Source organism: Plecotus auritus (genome assembly GCF_963455305.1).
Source record: "Plecotus auritus genome assembly, chromosome: 7".
Classification (NCBI taxonomy): Eukaryota; Metazoa; Chordata; class Mammalia; order Chiroptera; family Vespertilionidae; genus Plecotus; species Plecotus auritus.
In genome coordinates, this window is record NC_137774.1 from 110,625,464 (window position 1) to 110,646,473 (window position 21,010).

The following is a 21,010-nucleotide window of genomic DNA, read 5'->3' on the forward strand; positions in this document are numbered from 1 at the left end:
ATTAAATTGTAATTGAGAAAAATTTTTAAGATGATAACAAAATAAATAAATGCTGCCTATGGGTAAAGGATGAAACAATCAGGTACCATTGTATAGTCCCAATTAGTGTGTGCTAGTTCCTAACAATGAGCTAGAGGCAAGATTTTAAATATCTATGGAATGAGTGAATCAGGCCCCCAACTCTAGTTACATGCCTTGAGAAACCAAGAATATAAGGAAATGTTGCAGAACAAAACCTCCAACTGAGCCCATTAGCCACCTAATTCAATCCCTTTAGTTCTGCTGCCACTGCCCAGATCAGTAAAGAATAATAACCTTCCCTGGTGAGTTTCCCTTATTCACACAGTGTCCTCAAATGAGTTGCTAATGGAAAGAACCCTCTTAACTAGTCATATCTATCACAAACTATCTGCAATTTACCCTTAACCTAATCCACCACCTCTCCTGGTTGTCTTTTAAAAAACTGATAGACCCACATTCAACCAGAGTACAGAGCCAGATTAGGCGGTGATAAAAATGTTTGATGCCTCATAGCAACAATGCATGGAGCAATTAAAATTGTAGGAGCTAAAGGACTTATCTGGGAACCAGAGTCTTATTTTAAGACTAGTAGCCCTGTGCACAAATCCATGTGCCAGTACCTCGCCAGTAGCACACTGCCACCTTCCTGTAGCTCTCCACCACCCGCCTGTAGCTCACTGCCCCACCCTCCTGCTGATCCGTGATCCAGTCATTATGCGGTTGGTCATTAAGCTTCATGGCATAACGACCATTTGCATATTACATCTTTATTATATAGGATTGCACTAGATTACATCAAGAAATTCCACTGGGAAAACATCCCAATCCTGCCTGAGATAGAGTGATGTTCATTTAGCTATGGCCTTCAATCCAGACTAGTGTTCCCAGGCATCAGGTTCCTGCCAGCTCACAAGGGCAATCCTTAAACATGAGCTAATATACACGCTCTCACTCAGGACTCTCTCCCATCACCCCCTGCTCAGTTCCAGTCACTTTTTCTGTGGTCAAGTCTTCCCAGCTCTAAACTATTGGCTCTGTAATTCCTATATGGTCCTTCTGAAACAGGAATTTTTAGGGATGAAAAAGACATATTTAGGAAATTTGGGAAATTAAGGCGACCATGGAAGAAGCACAGGGCTTCAGAGAAGCAGAAGGTGTATTTCCATAGAATAGGAGAGCTGAAAAGCTGCAATGTGTACATTCCCATAGAATGAGGGAGCTGGAAACAGCAGGTCTGTATTTACCAAATAAAGGGAAGGAAGCCCCTCATCAGAAGGAGAAGAAGAAAGCCCAAATGAAATAGGAAAACAATAAGGAAGGAGGGGAAACAATAAGGAAGGAATTGAGCCCAGGAGTTACTATAGTAACCAGCCTAAGGGAATAGTGACCAATTAGAAGGGATATCAAGGCACAAAGATCTACAACCTTTAGAAACCGTAGGGAAAAGGAACTCAGTGGGACTCTTTCCCCCTCCCTACATGGGAGTCAGTGCTGTGAGAGTCTTTCCCCTTCCCCACATGGGAATCTGTACTTGTTCTTCAATAAATTTTCACCTTTGCTATACCATCTTCCATCTGTGGATTCATTCTTTGACTCCCACGAACAAAGAGCCTGGGAATCATTCTGCCCAGGGGAACACCGTGTGTTCCAGTCCAAAAATCCCGCTTCACTTCCTTTATGTCCTCCATTTTTGACATATACCTTAATGGGTCGTCTTCCAGACTATATAAGAGCCTGAATCTAACCTCACTGACAATTAGGGAAATGCAAATTAAAACTACAATGAGATATCATCTTATACCAGTTAGAGTGGCCATTATCAACAAGACAAGCAACAACAAGTGTTGGAGAGGTTGTGGAAAAAAGGGAACCCTCATTTATTGCTGGTGGGAATGTAGACTAGTACAACCACTATGGAAAGTAGTCTGATGATTCCTCAAAAAATTAAAAATAGAGCTACCATACGACCCAAAAACCCCACTCTTGGGTATATACCCGAAAAACTCGAAATCATTTATACACAAAAATAAATGCACCCCTATGTTCATTGCTTCCTTATTCATGGTGGCCAAGAGCTGGAAACAGCCAAAGTGCTCTATGCTAGAGGACTGGATAAAGATGTGGTACATATACACAATGGAATACTACACAGCCATAAGAAAGGATGAAATAGCATCATTTACAACAACATGGATGGACCTTGAGAACATTATGCGAAGTGAAATAGCAAACCAAAAAAGTTAAGAACTATATGATTTCACTCATATGTGGAATATAAAACTGAAACTTATGAACACAAACAGCAGTGTGGTGGTTGCCAGAAGGAGGAAGGTGGGGGGAAAAAGGGGTCCTAATATGAGATGACAGGAGAAGATTTGACTTTGAGTGGTGGGCACATGGTCCTATATACAGATTTTGTAAATTAGTAACCCACACATGTAACCTATATGTTAATGTTGACTAATGTAACCCCAATAAAATTTAAAAAAAAAAGAGCCTGCAACTCAACTCCTAGTCTCCACCATAGTCATGAATACAATCGTCTCTTTTGTCTTGGTCTTGTCCTGGATACACTGTCAATATTTATTTTAGCCATCACTGACTCCTTCATGAGGTCAAGGAAGAACTGGGCATTTAAAAAAAGTAGAAGGGACCTACCCAGTTTAGTTCAGTGGAGAGTGTGTCAGCCTGTGGACTGAAGAGTCCTGGCTTTGCTTCTGGTCAAGGGCATACCTTGGTTGCAGACTAGACACCTGACCCTGGTCCGGGCACATGGGCAGCTCATCGATGTGTCTCTCTCACATCATAGTTTCTCTCTCTCTGTCTTTCCCAGTCCCTTCTACTCTCTCTAAAAATCAATGGAAAATAAATAAATAAATAAATAATAACTACTTTTTTTTTTTTTAAGTAGAAGGGGAAAAAAATCCAAAGGGAAAATGAACAGCAGCAAAATGAGAAGAACAAATGAATTTAATGACTGAGATCCTACCAGGTGACCAGAGTGGGAAGGAATGACTAGGCAGTGAGGAAGTAGACATAGTAAGTATACACTAGGCTTTCAAGAAGCAAAGATACAGAAAGTTTTCTGAGATGGCAGCTGAATTAAAAGAGGGGGGTTTGAAGATTGCAAAGACTTGAAAATTATGTAAAGGGTTTATCCTTAGAAATGAGAAGGGTCATGCCCAGCCAGTGTTGCTCAGTGGTTGAGCATCAACCTATGAACCAGGAGGTCACAATTCAATTCCCTGTCAGGGCACATGCTGGGGTGGTGGGCTCAATCCCCAGTGTGGTGTATGCAGGAGGCAGTAAATCAATGATCCTCTCTTATCATTGTTTTCTCTCTCTCTCTCTCTCTCTCTCTCTCTCTCTCTCTCTCTCTCTCCCACCCCTTCCTCTCTGAAATCAATAAAAATATATTTTAAAAAAAGAAATTAGAAGGACCATAATTCTCAGACATGCACAGAATAAAAAATGGAAAACAATACACAGAAAGTGTATAAGGAAAATGGGAAGTTGAGGGATTTACATTTATCTTGATATCTTTAAAGTGTGAGATAAGTCAAATAAGGGGTCAGCAGTAAGATTGGTATCTGAATGATAATAGCCAGTCAATAGATGAATAAATAGGCTCCCAAACAGCTGTAAGGGCCCAGTTATAAAGGGAGAGCATAGGTCTGCAGTAGAGCTTTTCCTCAGCAATATTTAGAATTCATGGTGAAACAAATTCTAGGCTCAGAAAGACTAAGTGAAAGAGAAAGAGGTGAAATAACAGGAATTGTCATCAGGGATAAATGGAGATCAAGATAATTGGAGTTATGTAGGTGAAAGGACTATGAAGTCAAAGTGATAAAAAGGCCTCAGTAGAGAAAGAGAAACACTTGAAGCCAATGCCAGAGGGCAAAGGGGAGAAAGGAAGACCAAAAGACTGATACCAAGCAAGAAGGAAACTACCCCCATGAACCCATCATCTAGCTTCAACAATTATCAACATTTTGTCAATTTAATAGCAATCTTCAATCCTGAGCCTCAATGTGATAGGAAACCCTTGGCAGGGCTGCTAGGGAAAATATTGAAAAATGAAAAACATTCAGTAGCTCTAATTCAGCTGTTGACAGAGTCCTGTGAGTTAACAATGGTATTCTTCTAATTGATACAGTTGAGGAGTTACAAGTACAAGTATAGTAGGGTGGTGATAGGTCTATATTGATCCAAAAAAAACAGGCTACCACAGTAAATCATTATCTCCTCTATCTATTCTTGAATGTTTCAGGAAATAGGTAAATGCTATATGGATGACTAATTCAATTTATTTAATAGTATGTTTGTTTTTGTAAATGGCATGTTAAATGCAGTATGTCACATCAAATAGAAAAAATATGCAAACCAGATTTTATTTTTAGTTCAATATTACTGTGATTTAGAAAGCATGATTGGCAATTCTGAAGCATGAGAAAAACATTTACAAAGGATTTTAAAAATTATCTCTAAATTCCTATTTATTCCATCTGTTCTCTGAGCTATATGTGTATATTTTTAACATGGTTACGGTTTTATCAATTCTTTGAGAGTTTTCTCAGGGAAATAGTGAGTTCAATCAATATCCATTCTATTGTCAACAATTCGCCTTCTATTTGAAAAGTTTTGACTGTTATTCATGGAGAAAGAATCCTTTATATGCATCCTTTCAGATTTTGAGGCAAAGAATAATTATTAAGAAGTTTGACATATCCTATATAATAAAAGCCCAGAGACCATAACGGCAGAACTATGAGGTGCACTGACCACCTCTTGGTCCCTTTTCCCAGCAGGCAGGCTCCAATTGGGTGAAAGGGGACCCAGGGGTGGATGGTGAGTAATGAGGGTGGCACCAGGCCAAGGCACCCTCCCCACCGGTCACCCCACACACAGAGGATGACCTGTGGCAGGGGTGGGGCCAGTGAGCGGGCGGGAATGGCCAACCTCTCGGTCCCTCCCCCAGCCATCAGGCTCCTATCGCCTGATGGTGAATGGGGAACTGGGGTCGGTGGCTGTGGGTGGCAGAGCCAGCGAGTGGGTGGGAACAGCCGACCTCTCGGTCCCTCCCCTGGCCAGCAGGCTCTGATCATCCAATGGCAAATGGGGAACCAGGGTGGATGGCAGCAGGGGGTGAGACTAACGAGCAGGCAGAACGGCTGACCTCTTGGTCCCTCCCTGTGGTCCACAGGCTGCGATTGCCCAATGGCAAACAGGGACCCGGGGGTGGGTGGTGGGTGATACAGGCGGCACCAGGCCAAGACCCCCATGGTGGAGGCAGGGCCATGAGCGGGCAGGACTGGCCAACCTCTTAGTCCCTCCCCCCTGGCCATCAGACTCTGATCACCCAATGGCAAACTGGGAACCTGGGTGGGTGGCAGCGGGGGGGGGGGGGGGTGGGGAGGGCAGCTGCCGGCAGCTGCGGAAGATGGCCCTGATCACTGGCTAGGCCTAGGGACCGTACCCATGCACAAATTTTGTGCACCGGGCCTCTAGTATATTATATTAAAGTTGGTACATATTTGTATTGTATTTAGAATACATTTTGGCATTCCAGTATCCTTGGAGAATATAACAAAATTCCCCTCCCCAATTCAAGGAAAATTTAATTTTTAGTTAACTTTTAATTATACTGGCTAATGCTTCTGCTTCCATTTATATCAGAGAAACTGACATCAGACTTGCTTCTCTTCATAAACAATTAAGAAACCGAACAAAATATATGGAAGCAATGATACTCAAATATTGAAAAGTAGGTAGCTTCAGACTGTGATTCTTGAAAGAAAGGAAACAAATGAAGCAAGCCTTGCAATATCTTGGTTTTCTACTTAAAGGCACTTTTCAAACTGTGGTGCAGGAACAGGAAACCCAAGCAAGCATGGTGGTCTCACTGAGGAAACAGAGAAGAGTTGGTGGAGTATGATGCAGTGGTATCTCAGGGGTAGAAGAAAAAGTTATGTACAGAAAGATCTCCAGGTACCTCTGTAGTTGTCCTCTTGATATTGCAAGGCTTGCTTCATTTGTTTCCTTTTTTTCAAGAATCACAGTCTGAAGCTACCTATTTTTCAGTATCTGAGTATCATTGCTTCCATATATTTTGTTCAGTTGCTTAATTGTAGGTTGTTTCCAAATCTTAGCTATTGTAAATTGTGCTGCTATCAACATAGGGGTGCATATATCCTTTCTGATTGGTGTTTTTGTTTAGAAGAGTTTTTACTCCAAGCCTACTTTAGTCCTACTTTAATCCCTACATCTGGGATTCTACTGAATGTTGTAGGTAGTCAACCAGGTCTCTTCACTCCAACTGGCCATAATTCAAACATTTCCCAGATATTGGATCTGAGAATTACTAAACTTACTGATTCCTAACAGCTATACTTTTACCCCAACTTTTGTTACTCATTGGAAGTTTCACCCAGTACATGTACATCTTGACAGCCTATACAATGGAATACTATACTGCTGTAAAAAAGAAGGAATTCTTACAATTTGCAACAGCATGGATGGAGCTGGAGAGCATTGTGCTAAGTGAAATAAGCCAGTCAGAGAAAAATAAATATTACATGATCTCACTCATTTATGAATTATAATGAACAATATAAACTGATGAAGAAAATAGAATCAAAGTCATAGAAGCATCAAACAGACTGTCTAACCTATGAGGGAAGGCAGGGGGTGAGGGGGTAAGAGATCAACCAAAGGACTTGTATGCATGCATACAAGCATAACCAATGGACATAAATGGGGTGGGGGTGGGGGGGGGGGGAGGGCAGCAGGTGCTGGAGGGTGGGGGCAGCCAGGGAGAGGTCAATGGGGGAAAAAAGAAACTTATGTAATACTTTAAACAATAAAGAATTTAAATTAAAAAATAAAAATATACTCTAAAAACCTAAAATCAATTTTCAAAAGAATCAGGATGGCCTAAAAGTAGCTTACTTGCCTATCAAACTCTTTAAAAGAAGACAAAAATTAACTATATATTATGCAATAAAAAAATAAGAGACATGTAAGGAAACTGGAAAATCTGATCACCCATATTCTGGTAATATAGTAGTCACTAAATGGTTCTTGAAGGGAATCATTTCTGTGTCATTAGGAGAACAAGTTTATCAAAGATGGTATAGCCAAGGAAAATCATCACTAGGTAACTTGTCTCTATGCCTTCAGCCTACAATCAGCTTCATTTGGGGCATTAAAAAAAATGGTATCTGAAAATAAAGACAATGCAGATGGATTCTTATGTACAAACAGGGAAGATGTGTTCAACCTAGAGGAAAAAATAGCTATGACAATTCTATGGTGTACATCTGTATGAGTGAAACATATTATGTTTTTTATCTTGACATACTTATTATTTCTTACTTAATTTATTGAGATGGCCACTCTTGGTTCTCACTCCTATAATAGGAGGTGATTTAAAAATTGCCCTGCATTCTCCTTCGCCCTCTCCCCTGCCAAAAAAAAAAAAAAAAAAAGAGAACAGAAAGGGAGGAAAATGAAACATAGATTAAAATTTAGAGCAATAAAAGAAGAATTAGCATAGGAAAATAAATAAATTATAAGTCACCACCATCTCACAAAAAGGAAACTGGATTGTCTCAGGAAAGTAATGCAACTAGCTATTGGTTCTGTTCCATGGTAGCAAGAAATATCCTGATGGATCTGTCTGGGCCTGACTTTTGGGCAACATGGTGACATTGGTTGCATTGTTACTAAGTTATTGAGATTTTTACTAAAGTTACATGGTCTTCCCTTCCAATGTAAATTTATAGAAATTCTTTATAAAATATACTAGTGGCCCAGTGCATGAAATTCATGCATGGAGGCGGGGGGGGGGGGGATCCCCTCAGCCCAACCTGTATCCTCTCCAATTGGACATCCCTCTCACAATCTGGGACCACTGGCTCCTGTTCACCTGCCTGCCTGCCTGATCACCCCTAACTGCCTCTGCCTGCCTGCCTGATTGCCCCTAACCCCTCTGCCTGCCTGCCTGATTGCCCCTAACTGCCTCTGCCTCCTACCTGATCACCTCGAACTGCCCTCCTCTGCCAGCCTGATCTTGCTCCCAACTGTCCTCCCCTGCCGGCCTGATCTCACCCCTAACTGCCCTCCCCTGCCAGCCTGATCTCGTCCCCAACTGCCCTCCCCTGCCGGCCAATTTGGTTCTGATTGGTTAGTTTCCATGCCAGTCAGCGTCAAAAGCTCCGCCTCCTTGGCAGCCATTGGCTCCTCATAGTTCACCCAGATTTGGTTTCTGATTGGTCGGTTACTATGCCAGTCAGCATCAAAAGCTCCGCCTCCTAGGCAGCCATTGGCTCCTCACAGTTCACCCAGATTTGGTCCTGATTGGTCGATTCTATTCCAGTCAGCATCTCTGGGCCTATCTCCAGGCCTGTTCAGAGAAGCAGGGCTGATCAGCATACCCCGCAGAGGCCCGAAGAGAGACAGAGGCACAGCTGCTGGCAAAGCCCAGAGAGAAAGAGAGAGACAGCTGATCAACAGCTGCCATGGAGGCTGCAGATCAGACCCTGCCTTTCTCTTCGGGCCTCTCTCCTGGCCTGATCTGCAGCTCCCTCGGCAGTCAGTGCTGGGTCACCACACCCGCACCTGCAGCAGTCTGATGAAGACTGCAGGACTTTATTAAAAAATAAAAATATACTCTAAAAACCTAAAATCAATTTTCAAAAGAATCAGGATGGCCTAAAAGTAGCTTACTTGCCTATCAAACTCTTTTTGCCTATCAAAATAATTTTTTTTATTGTTTGAAGTATTAAGACTGCAGGACTGACTTCCGGTGTTCGGTCAAGCCTTCGGTAGGTTGTTATGGACCCTGGGTTTTTATATATTAGGATATTAATTTCAAGTACACATCCCAGTGATTACACATTATAAAACTTATTATCATCCTGAAAAATCTCATATCCATCTGACACAATAGTTATTAGAATATTATTGATTATACTAGGGTCCCAGTGCATGAATTTGTGCACCTTGAAAGGAACTGTGGGCTGCAAGACTGTGGTAGGCACAGGGGTAGGTCTCGGCCCATCCTCTGAGCCCCTACCTGGCCCCACCTGCTGTGGGCCCCGTTCCCCTGCCTGCCAGCAGCCCTGCTCCCACCACCGCCACCACTCCCACCTGCTGACGACACAGAGCCATTGGGGCCAGCGCCATCAGCGGGGGTGCAATCAGCAGGTGCAAGTGGCGGCTGCTGCCCCAATCATCCCTCAGGAGCAGAGGGAGGTAGAGAAGCCCGCAGGGGCGATCAGGGCCAACAGTTGCCACTTTCACCCGCTGATGGCATCCAGCGATCGGAACTGGCACCAGGCACCTGCAGTGGGTGCAAGAGGCAGCTCCGGTACTGGCTGCGGCTGCAAGCAGGGCCATCACCGGCAGCAGGTGCAAGTGGCAGCTGCCGGCCGCGATCACCCCTCAGGAGAAGGGGGAGGTGGAGAAGCCCTGAGGGGCAATCGGGGCCAGCAGCCACCGCTCACACTTGCTGACAGTGCTGAGAGATCGGGGTGTGAGCAGGGCCGGTGCCGGCAGCAGGTGCAAGCACCAAGCGGGACTGGGGAATGTGGGAGCAAAGAATTTTCAGTAACCACCAAAGCCTCACCCCGATGACAGCGACCAGTGCCCTGCCTTGGTCTGGTGCCCTCACTCACCTGCTCCACCAAAGCACCATGGCTGACACCTGCCATGTTCCGTGCACACTCCCTGGTGGTCAGTGCATGCTGTAGCAACCGGTTGTTCGGTTTTCTGCCATTTGGTCTATTTGCATATTAGCCTTTTATTATATAGGATTTCCTATGCTATACCTTACACCCTCATAACTATATCTACCTAATTTTTTACTTCTAAGTACCTTTACCTTTTTCACCCATACTGCCAATCCCCTCCCATCTGACAGCCATTAAAATGTTCCCTATATCTATGAGTCAGTTTCTGTTCTGCCTGTTCATTAATTTTGATTTTTAGATTCAATTGTAGATAAATATGTACTTATTGTAATTTTATTGTTCATATTTTTTATTTTTTTATTTTTTTTATTGTTTGAAGTATTACAAATAGTAGTACATATGTCTCCTTTTTTTCCCCCCCATTGGCCTCCCCCCTGGCCTCCCCTACCCCCCAGTACATGCCTTTACCTGTCCCCCCTCCCCCCAGTGTCTTGTATCCATTGATTATGCTTATATGCATGCGTACAAGTCCTTCGGTTGATCTCTTACAGCCCGCCCCCCGCCCCCCGCCCATCCTCCCCTGACTTCCTGCTATAGTTTGACAGTCTGTTCAATGCTTCTTTGCCTCTGTATCTATTTTTTCCCCATTTCTTTCCTTTAAAAAATCTTGCTTCTGCAGACTAGAAATAAACATATAATAACAAAAAATGTTTGAGTCCCCATTTCAATGTCAAACAGTTCCTTATGTGTACATGTCAGCAATGATATCTGGATGGTGGGCACATGGTGGCAATGCAGGTCCGACCCTCTCTGGTTTGGTCCTAGGCAACCTGCTGCGACGCACAGCTGCTGACTGCTAGCGTGGCAAGGCATCATCAGCATCTTCCATCTCTGAACTGTTTCTCCTCTTGTCTTCGTGGTTAGAGCAGACCTGTCAATTCCTCTCTGTTGCAGGAATCCACATGGTCTTGGAGTTGTTTTCTGAAAATATACAAACATATTCTCAACCAAAAGTTAATAAAGGAATCTTTTCTATATAATTGATTTGGGATCCTTTTTATCTTTGCCCAAACGATTTTCCTTTGTCTTATTTAGACATCATGTGTGTTTTTCATATTTTTTATCTTTTCTTCTTTTTCTTCTTCTTAAGAAGACCCTTCAACATTTCATGTAAGACTGGTTTGTTTGCTTATTGAAGTTTTTATTTTTTTTATTTTTAGAGCGAGCAAGGGAGAAGGAGAGAGAATTGCCAACATGAGAGTGAAGCATTGACCTACTGCCTCCTGCACGCCCCCTACCAGAGATCAAGCCCCAAACCCAGGCATGCGCCCTGACTAGAAATTGAACAGGTAACCCGTTAGTGCACAGGACAATACCCAACCAAGGTGAGCCACACTGGCCAGGGCAACAAGCTTTGTTTTTAACAGCCAAAAACATTTTTAAAAGAGATATGTATTTATGAATATACTAGAGGCCGGGTGCACAGATTCATGCACCGGTGGGGTCCCTCAGTCTGGCCTACACCCTCTTACAATCTGGGACCCCTTGGGGGATGTTGGACTGCCATAGTCCAACATCCCCCAAGGGATGTAGTAGTGCGCAAATTTGCAGGTGGCCTGGGAGGAGCCCGAGCCCAGGCAGGCACTGTACCGCTCCGGCTCATCCCGGCCCGCTGCGCCTACCGCTGCCACTCATAGTGCTGCCGCGGAGGCTGAGTGGAGCTCCTACTGTGGGAGCGCACTGACCACCAGGGGGCAGCTCCTGTGTTGAGCGTCTGCCTCCTGGTAATCAGTCTGTGTCATAGTGATCAGTCAAAAGGTCTACTGGTCAACTGGTCACTTAGGGTTTTATATATAGAGACTAGTGGCCCGGTGCACAAAATTCATGCACAAGGGGGGGGGGTGTCTCTCAGCCCAGCCTGCATCCTCTCCAATCTGAGACCTCTGTGGGATCGGGCCTAAACTGGCAGTCAGACAACCCCCTCACAATCCGGGACTGCTGCCTCCTAACCGCTCACCTGCCTGACTGCTTGATCACCCCTAACCACTCTGCCTGCTGGCCTGATTGCCCCCAACTGGTCCCCTCTGCCGGCCTGCTCATCCCCAACTGCCCCCCCCCAGCCTGATCACCCCCAACTGCCCTCCCCTCCTGGCCTGATCACCTCTAACCGCCTCTGCCTCTGCCCCGCCACCATGGCTTTGTCTGGAAGGACTTCTGGAAGGTCTCATGGTCTAATTAGCATATTACCCTTTTATTAATATAGATAGGATATGACATACTGCCATAACTATAACATATGTACCAGTATTACTCTATGAGAATACATACTTCATGCGATAGAAAGGCATCTAATACATTACATTGTATATGTTGTAAGTAGTAGGAAATACTGTATTCATAGCAATAATATACACCCTGTGACTTCCCTTCCTGATTTGGGAATGGTTCCCCAGTTCTTTGAACGTTTCCTGGCCCCTAATGTATTTTTTTTTTTTTTGTCATTCAGTGTAACTTTATTTACTGTTTATTGCACATGAGTTGAGGTCTTCAATTTCTAACCACCAAAGATTCAAAGGACTATTTTTTCCATGAAGTTTAACATTAACATCAGTGAATTCATGTGTTCATGTGTTTTTATTGTAAACATCTGAATTATTCACATTGTCATAGATCCTGAACTCATAAGCATGGACCATGCACACAGGCTGGCAGCAAGCCAGGAAGCCACTCTGCAAGCAAACAGATACTCTGCATAAGGAGAAAAGTCATAGCACAACATTTAATGTCCAACCTGAGTCACCTCAGAATGTTATATATATTGACTTCTTAATTCATATAGTATTGGGAACTCAACTGCTTGGTTGGTGACGGGGTTGACCTGGTTTCAGGAGGATTATTCCTGAAATAATTAAGGAAAGGGGGGCTCAATCTTTTCTTGGTTGCTTGCTCCTCCCCAGACCTTCATCTTTCTTCTCATCCTCAGCTTCTTGGGCATCTTCTCCTTCACCTTCACCTCCTTCTTCTTCCTCCTTTGCATCCTCAAATCCTTCCTTGGTACCTTCTTCCTCTTCCTCTGCTTCCTCTTCCTCAGCCACTTCCTTCTCCTTCTCCTCCTCTTCAGCTTCTCCTTCAGAGGGGGGTTCATCCTTAGCTTCCTTGGCTTTTGCAGCCTCAATGGTCTCCTCCACCTCGATCTGCTCCTCCTGGACATGGCTGGTGTATGAAGAAGGGAAGGAGCGAGCAGACATCAAGTAGGAGCTGGTCTGTAAACCACCGTAGGCAGATGGACCAAAGACCTGGGAACTCTGGGAGTAGCCGCTGGCTATGCTTCCCATGCTGGTGAAACTGAGCTGGGTCTCCTCACCTTCCAAGAGTTTCCTGTAAGCTGCAATGTCAATGTCCAAAGCCACATTGAGGAGGTCCTGGTATTCTTTTAAATATCATGCTATTTCACTCTTTGTAGTTCTCAACTCATTTTCTAATTTGTTGATTGTGTCCTGCATAGCACTAACATCGGAGTTCTGCTTATCCTCCAGCTCTCCCAGCTGCTTTCCCAGAGCTTAGTTCATGCCTGGCTTGCTTTGATCTCCAGGGTCTTGGCCTTGAGCAGGGAGCGGCTTTCAGACACCTCCTCCTTGGTGGCGCACACCCTGTAGGTGTTCTTGGCATTGCTCTCGGTCAGCATGGTGAAGCAGCTCTTGTACCATTCTTCTGCATTTTGCATGTTCTTGGCAGCCAGCTTCTCGTACTGGGCGCGGATGTCCTTGAGCGCGGCAGAGAGGTCGGACTTGGAGAACACGTCCATCTCCACGGAGATCTGAGCGTACTGGATCTGCGCCTGCAGCTTGGTGATCTCCTTTTCATGCACCTTCTTCAGAAAGGCGATTTAGTCCATCAGGCTGTCAATGCGCTTTTTGAGCTCAGTTCCAGCGAGAGCCACCTCATCTGCACCTTTGCGCACGTCCATCAGCCAGCCCTCTGCATCCTCATGGTTCAGCACCTCTTCCTGGTAGCATGCCTGCAGGTTGCTCCCAGTCCCTTCCAAGCCCTGGTGCCTGCTAACTGCCCACTGCCCTCTCCTTGCCAGGGCCGGGGCACGGTGGGCCGGGGCACAGGCATCCCATTTTCATTAAAATGTCTAACCCTGGCCTGTTCTACCGGTGTCCACAGGCGGCCCGGGGGCAGACAGTGATCCCAGAGACCCTGGCCACCCCCGCCTACCCAGGTCCCCGATGGTGGCCTGGACCCCGCAGGGGAGTCAGGTGCTGCCCGCCAGGCCTGCCCGACCCCCGAAGGCTGCCTGGACCCTGCGGGCAGCGTCAGGCGCAGCCCGCCCGGCTTGCCCGGTCCCCGATGGCGGTCTGGATCCCGCAGGTGGCACCCAAATAGGTAAATTTCAGTAATATAATATTAAATGAAAAAGCAAGCTGCAAAAAATTATATAGAATATAATAATTTATGCAAATTTTAATAGCATACAAAGTAATTGCATACATTGTTTTTAAATAAATTACAAATGGAATAAAAGTATAAAAAGTATTGAGGAGGAAGAGTAAGCTCAAATGACAATATAGTCCTTACCTTCAGGAAGGGAGTCATTGGAAGAGACCTTAACAGTAACTATAAAATGTTATGATGGTATGACTTTATCTGTAAAAGGGATTTCAACTTTGTTAATTTACGTTAAATCTAGGTGGTAAGTACATGGAGGTTTGTGTTATTTTCTGTACTCTTCTGTCTAATTAAAAATTTCAATAATATTTTGAAAATTAAGAAAACGGGAAAAAAGAATTCGTAGTGTGATTAAAGATAAGAGCAGTTGCTATCATTTATTTAGCACTTACTATGTGCCTGACACTGTGTTAAGCACTTTATAGGAGTTATCTCATTCAATCCTTACCACAAACCTCTGAGAGGTGTGCCACAATCCTCTCCTATGAATTAAGACCAAAGTCCTTACTCATATTTCTAGTCCGTTAGAGTCCAACAGTCACAACTACAAATCATTTTCTCCATGGTGACAAAATAAGGACAGCTGAATTTCATATAGCTTTTTTAAATTTTGTGAATTCACCCATTCAATCATTCATTCTCTCAACCATGTCTTATAACTTGAGTAAACTTATTAGCCAAAATTTTTAACTTGATTACCCCATCTGTAAATGAAAAAAATAATATTGCCTTCCTTTCAGATTGCTGACATGATTAAAAACATGTAAAACATTTAGAACAGTCACTGAACAAGCACTCAATATATCTAAATAAATCTGTATTTACTCATTCACATATTCATTTGCAATTAACTATTTTACCATGTGCCAGCAATGAGAGCTGGCCCTGAGGATTCAGAGATGAGGAATGAAACAGGGTCTGTGACCTCCAGGCATTTCTAATCTAGTGAATAAGATAGATGCTCATAATAATGTGTAAGGATAATGAAGTGAGCAAGGTTAAGACTCAAATCTATAAGGTACAGAGTGACATGAAGGTGGATCATGTTATATGTGGAGGAACAAGAAAGTACAAGGGCCAGAATATTTTTTATAAATAGAGTTGATATTTGAGTTGAGTCTGGGAAAATTAACCAGTTTTAGCCTAGCAGAGAGAATGAGGTTCCTAGAGAGGAGGAGTGGAAGGAAAAGAATATTCAAGCAGAAGAAAGAGTATAAGCAAAGGCAGGCAGCTGCGGTATGATCTGACTTGGGGAATTGTCATGGGGTTGGGGAGAGAGCAGAGATTGCAGTGTCAAGGAAAGGACTGGAATGGACTCTTTAGGGACCAGAGAGCTGAGGACCTGGCATGCCTCACTAGGTTTAGGATTTTTAATTGAAAGGAAACAGAAGTTACTGAAGGGTTTTAAGCACGGTGGGGGAAAAAACTGCATTTGGGAAAATTACTGTGGCAGCTGAGATTCTGTGCTTACATATTTTTGTGATCATTTGATTCACATTTCTCTCCCCTTCTAAACTGTATTAGGGTACTGATCATATCAATCTTGCTCAATGTGATGAACACCCACCTCAGTTTAAGGTAGGATCTCAAAACAATGATTGAATTAATGAAGGAGGTGAGATCAGAAGCAGGAGGTAAATGAAATAGTCCAGACGGAAAATTATTAGAGTCTGTAAACTGGGACAGTGGCAGCAGGGGTGAGCTGGATATGAAAGATGTTGAGGAGTGTATAAAGTGAACTATTTGGAAATACATAGGACTAGGGAGAGGGGTCAGTCTCGGGTGATTCCATCTGGGTGATTTGGGGAATGGTGTTTGATATTGACTGAGCCTGGGAGAAAACAAGGAGGAAGCAGGCTTGTCCGTATGAAAAAGGGTCTCTGCATTGTGGTACACCTCTCAAATATTACATTTTATTATTTTCTTACTTTGTTTACGGTCTTATAAAAATTAAAAAAATATGAGAAGACATTTGAATATAGATCACTGTTCCCCATGGATATAAGGTTCTGAGATACATGATATACATATTTTAAAATAGTGAGCAATATTCGAAGTAAAAGAAGTATCATGATAATATGGAATAAATAAAAGAATGCTTTTCAAAAACCAAGACAAACATTTGAAAAATCTTGACATAATGGGAAGAAATTAAGGGAGAATGAATCATAAATGTGAGATGAAGTTTGTGTGAAAGGAACATCATAAGGAAGAGTAAGGAATCTAGTTAATAACACTTTTACCTAAAAATGGTGATTAAGCATTGCTTTAAGTTAATGAGTGCTGTCAAATGCTCAGCAGGAGCACTTTTCCAGGTCTTTCCCCTTCATGGAGGTCTGAATCCCAATTAGGGTGTCCCCTGCTCAGAGAACCCAGAAGGTGTCATATTGGGAGCCCAAGGCATTGCATTGTCATATTAAGGGAGTCGTGATCCCACAAGATTTTAAGCGACTTTCAAAATTGAAGCCTGAGTGCTATTTCTGAAATTTCTGCTTACCACCAGGTATTAACAGACTCATAACCTCTCCCAACTAACAGAGCCAATAAGATGTACCATGTGGTGACCACATCAGCATTTTCTTTTCACTTTTTTTTCTAATTTTAAAAAATCTTAGTCAAGCATTAATGTCTTATTTTATTTTGAAGAACTTGTACACATCTACTTTCTCTATAAAGGCTGCTCTAGTTTTATGAAAGAAAAGTAATTAAATTGTCTCCTCAATTCTAACTTCATCTCTGCCCAGCTCCCAAACAATATACATTCAGTTCTTCATAAATTGCAGAATAAATATTGATTGCTGCAGTCCTCTTTATTGTGAGAGAAATGCTCTGTTGCACTATTTATACCTGTTTTAAGTTATATGTTGTGAAATGGCACCCAGCCATGACTTCTATGTGTGGACATCAGACAAATATGATGTATTTTGTGTTAAGCATAAGACTGCTGTCTTTTTCTCAACTGATGTCACAGCAGCTTATAAATGGGGTGACTTCCAAATAAATATGTGCTTGTGCCCACTTTTACTACAATCAGAATAAGCCAGATTCCATGAGCATCACTGTCATTTCCTGAGATCATTTGCTCAATGCATTAGATGAATTTTAGGATCTTATTTAAAAAGTAGGCAGTGCAATGAGAAAAAGAAAAAGTGTATCTTAAATAATTCTCAAGGATCTGCACAGACCACGTGGAGAGGGAATCGACTGCATGGCATACCAGTTCCCCAACGTGCCCATGAAGCGATGTGCTTGTTCTCAGAGTCCGCCCTGTGAGCACCCTGCACTGTGAGCACTCAGGATGGAAGTTCAGCAGACAGCTGCTTCACAGGTCCTGGAGCAAAGGAGGAGGCATGCAGGTCTGAACATTATCTCTAGAGAGCGGAGAAGGTCAACAAAAGATGTTCAATAACAGCACAGGGCTGTTAAATACAAAGCATGACAGTGTGGGCCCCAAAGGCCCCAAATGAAATTGCTGCAGTAATCAAGTTTCTCCCTCCCACAGTTTCACACGGAGATTTCTGTGAGCCAGTGTAATCCAAATCAGCTAAACTCCTCGCAGCCTTTCCCTGCAGCATTAATAGCATTTCATGAAATGGAGGATATGAAGTATCAAGAGCAGAGGGTAGCAGGATCTTTGCTTCTTCCCCGGAACTTGGAAGGAGAATTTGAAAGATGTGTCACCCAATGGGCAGCAACCCTGTCCTGTGTGCTTCCTGTTGGGTGAGCACGCCCTGGGATTTTCAGTGGAGTCAGGCTAACAAAGCACTTGACACTGGACAAGCCTGGCCCTGACTCTAGGACCATAGACTCTGAGGGGTGCACAGCTCAGGACCCAAAATATAACAAACAAAAGCCCCTGCACAACTTGTTGCTACTTTTCACATGAATGAATCACCTTTTTAACATCTTTTACTCTGGATCAAATGTTGTTGGTTGTATTAGTAGGGTTCCCCAGAGAAACAGCCAGCAGAATGTATGTGTGAGCGCATATGTGGAGGGGAGGGGAAGAGAGAGAGACAGAAGTAATCTGCATTACTCAAAGTCTACTGATTTAAATGTTAATTTTATCTAAAAAAAACCAAAAACACAAATTCCCAGAAACATCATAATAATGTTTGACCAAATATAGGCAGTATGGCCAGCCAAGTTGACACAAAGGTAACCATCACATCAGTTATGTTGGTTGTTTGCTGTTTGATTTTTTTATTCAATTATTTATTTGTCCTGAATAAAACCAGACAATTACTCATATTTTTTCAATAGAAAATCTTCTCAAATGAGTAAGAGGAAGATCCTGGAGAAAAATCTAGGGAAGTAATTTTCTTTGGTTTTAGCTTTGTGCCCAGGCCTCTGCTAGGTGTTTTATATACCTCCTCTCATTGAAAGCCACACCCATCTTATGAGGTAAGTATCAATTTTCCCATTTTTCAAACTTAGAACTCAGGTAGGTTACGTGATCTTCCCAAGGTCACCTGATGGTGAGTGGGCACATTAGGAATATTACCTCAGGCCTCTGTGACCCTCCACTGCTTCATCATACCTCCATTGGCTCATTCTTGATGATGGTATACAAAAGAATTCTGATTAGCTATGGGCATCTAACACCTTTTTACACTGCTATATTGCCTCTCAAGATACCTGTACTACTGTGAGGACAACAACTATGATTCTTAGACCCAAGCCCCATGATCAAGACTTTGCGTGGCACAAATGATAAGAAAGTTAGTCATATAAGACTCAGAAATCTGTGCTCTCATCAGAGACCAGGAAAGTTATTTATTCACCCACTTTATTATCTCTTTGCTTGTCCCAAATGTCACAGGTGACCCAAGGACCAAATTTCATTTGCAGACAGGTTGTTTTGTACCCACCCCCAACCTCAATCCTGTACTACAGTATCTTAAATATTTTTAGTTGTCAACATTTTTTTTAAAATCAAGATCTTTCACATATAAGAAATCAATTTCCTGCTTTCCTTGAAAATTCAGCAGGTTTGGCAACATTAGATCTTGATTCCACATGGCAAAGGGAAGCTGTAGGTGCATGCATTTTTAAACAGAGTTTGCTCTATTTCACCACAGTGCCCACCTGGCCCACTTCACTCATTTATATCTCCTTCCTGCATAACAACCATGCCCTTTAGCATATTTATACTCCACTCTGAAAAAGACTGTATAGGTGGTTCTGAGACCTGGGCAGGATAAACAAGTTTCTTCACAATTCAGAATGTCAGTGTGTCTAAAGGACCAAGAAATTATTTTGGCTCCCCCCCGCCTTTTTTTTTTCAGGACATTCTGAGATCTCCTTAGGAATTGGGACATGAGGTTAAACCTCTTGCTCCTACTCTGTTACCTAAAAAAAATATCGTATGGTCCTTGTTCAAACACCTTAAGGAAACCTGCTCTTTAGTTGAATAGCTACGATTTTTTAGAAAGCTTCCCATTACATTAAGTCCAAATATGGCACCCTGTAAAATCTGCCATCCACTGGTCCATCTTTCAGTTCAGTCCTTGGGGGCCCTCTTCATCTGACAACTTGTCAAATAACTGAAGACAGTTTTCATGTCTCTTCTGAGCCTTAAGCGCCCGATGTTTCTTGCAAGAAACTGCCGTGTTTCCCACAGAGGGATGTGCAGGGTTTCAAAGTTGTGAAACATGGCAAGTGATGGAGAACCCTATCAAAGGGGAGGGATGATGCCTGAAGAGCTCCTCCTTTTATATTATCGGATCTGAAGAACCTGAAATTTCTGACGATAAAAGATAATCTTCCAGGCTCATAGGACTGGTTTCCCGAATGGGGATACACACTACAAAGCCTTAGTGGACAGAAACTATGTTTTAACCTCTGAACTACATAAATGTTCTGCAAGTTTTCAGTTTCACACCATGTTTAAGATATTTTAGCCTTGTTGACAAGTATGTGTTCACATAACTCAAACTCAGTTCAAAAGTAATCTAAGATGACAAAGTCTCAGTTACCTCTAATGTTCCAAAAGTGAATTCCAAGACCATATGTGTTTGTGCTAAATATCTATTTGTGATTGTATCAAAAGGAGTATTACCACACATTATGGTACTTCTCAGACAGACTGTGAGCATCAGACACTTAGATCAGGTTAGGACAGGCAAATATGTCTATGGGCAGGAGAAGAAGATTGAAGATGCTAAAGGAGCAAGGAGATACTAAGCTTTCATGAGTATAATTTCACAGATAACAAATATAAGTCTAATTTTTAATACATAGTAACTATTCAAATACCCTTAAGACAGTGATTTTCAACCTTTTTCATCTCATAGCACACATAAACTAATTACTAAAATTTTGTGGCACACCAAAAAAATATATTTTTGATCTGTCCAAAAAAATAGGTATAACCTGTATTTATTTACACCAGATGGCTATAGCTGTGTTAGCTGTTGTAATTTTTTATTTGACAGGCCAACTGAAAAGAGGTCAGTGCCCCTGACTAAATAGTATTGCATGCTTCAAAAACTCTTGCGCCACACCTGTTGAAAATCACTGCTTTAGAAAGTTAAAAATTAATGGAAAAAAAAAGGCAGTGATCCTTTAAAATAAAACTTGTGTACAATAGAAATCAATGTTAGAATAATTCATGGGGGTTCTAATTGTACAAATATTTCAGGATTTTCATGAAAGGGAAAAAGTATAGAATGAATTAGTAAAAGCTTCTTTCTACTTGAAAACATCAGAAGGAAGTCTCTTGGGCAAAAACTGGGTGACCATAACCTTTCCCTTTCAATAAGATTATCTTCCAACTACTGCTAAAAATAAATCTCAGACAACCTAAGGGTGAAAAAGTTGAATCCATCTGAGTTAAGCAGAGG

At 42.6% G+C, this 21,010-nt stretch overlaps 1 pseudogene across 1 annotated transcript in view; it reads right to left on the minus strand.

The window, feature by feature from the left end:
* Positions 1 to 21,010, minus strand: part of LOC308252745 (neurofilament light polypeptide-like) — a 111,344-nt pseudogene that overhangs the window by 61,816 nt on the left and 28,518 nt on the right. The window contains exon 2 of the transcript in view: positions 12,592 to 13,792. The product of the transcript in view is annotated as a neurofilament light polypeptide-like (transcript). The remainder of the gene's footprint in view (positions 1 to 12,591; positions 13,793 to 21,010) is intronic.